The sequence below is a fragment of the Rattus rattus genome, chromosome X, assembly GCF_011064425.1.
Source record: "Rattus rattus isolate New Zealand chromosome X, Rrattus_CSIRO_v1, whole genome shotgun sequence".
In the NCBI taxonomy this organism is placed as follows: domain Eukaryota; kingdom Metazoa; phylum Chordata; class Mammalia; order Rodentia; family Muridae; genus Rattus; species Rattus rattus.
The window spans coordinates 96,364,535-96,365,907 of NC_046172.1; positions in this window are offsets into that span (position 1 = coordinate 96,364,535).

Sequence of the window (1,373 nt, forward strand, 5' to 3'; positions counted from 1 at the left end):
TGGGTTAAATGCCCATGGAAAAGAAAACATTAATCCTGACCTTGGCCACAGCCAAAGCCTGAATTCTAAATTTTGACTAGCAAAACAAAGTTCTTCACAGTTTGTTGCAGATTCTTTTTGAAACTATTTTAGGGGCTTCTCTGCCCCACAACCTGGGGCATTTTGACCACAGGGGCAGGAACTGGCTGCTGAGGGGATAGGATCAAAGGCACTCTCCATGTCAATGATGACTAACAGGGAAGGTTACTTAATGTTGGAGATCAACCCCTCTCTTGGAATAGGGCCAGCAGATAAGGCAGGCTCTCTTAAAAAACTTCTCTTACTGAATGCTCTCCTTCTGTGAGCAAGTGTCGAAGGTCTGGCCACTGAAGGCAGCAACTGGAATTATTTTTTTTAGGGCCAAAAGTCTCATAAAACAACCACTAACTCTACACTATCTTTTTGTTGTCAAAGCGTCAACCCCGGGTGGCCTCATCACCTTGAAACTCCTCTTACGCTGACTTGGCCAGAGGTGCGCTGCTGCCCACACGCAGCCTGCAGCTTGCTAGCAGGCCTGCATGCTTGCCACCCTCAGCCCCTACATTTTCCTACTCTGTGCTGTCCCTTCCTTAGAAGCTGTGAATGTTTAAGCAACAGGGAGAATTTTTCTTCAGGATCTAAGGTAAAGCTTTCAGGCTCTTGTTAATGCCTGTTTCAGACAGGGTCACTTGCTAATCTGGAGTCCTTCATACACAACTGTTAATAGCAGCTAGACTGGACAAGGGGAGTAAAGGGAGGGGCATCTCTCCTTGGGAAGGAGGCTCAAGAGAGAAAGATAAAACTCCCCAGCAGAAAACAATTTTTCTCAAGCAAATTATTTTTAACTTTTAAGTTAAGCACCAAGAGGACCAAGTAAAACTCTTTGACAAGCAAAGCAAACAGTTTCATGATTTCAAACACAGTTGTCAGTCCAAATTCAAAAACAAAGCAAAAGCCAAAAAGACACTCGACAATGCCACAGAAAACAAACCAGACAAACAAGACCAAGACAAAGCATCCTATAACCAATTTCCACAGATGCCTGGTACCTTCAGTATCTTGCCCAAACTGCAGCTTACCCTTAGCTGCTTCTGGGATGAGACAGACCATCTGATTCCACCTCCCAACAGGATTCTAGAGTGTCCTCTTGCCCTAACGTCCGTCCAATGGTCCACCGTCAAAGACAAAGGGGTTGTCACAGTCTGCCCCATGGCAAAGAAAAAGAACACCAAACAGAAACAGAATACAGACAACAGACACTAACACGTCCAAGCACACTTGTCCGCGCCTATACTTAAATAGGCAGCCGAACGCGACCTCTGACTGAGTGGGATTCCTCGTCCACTCCCGCCTAG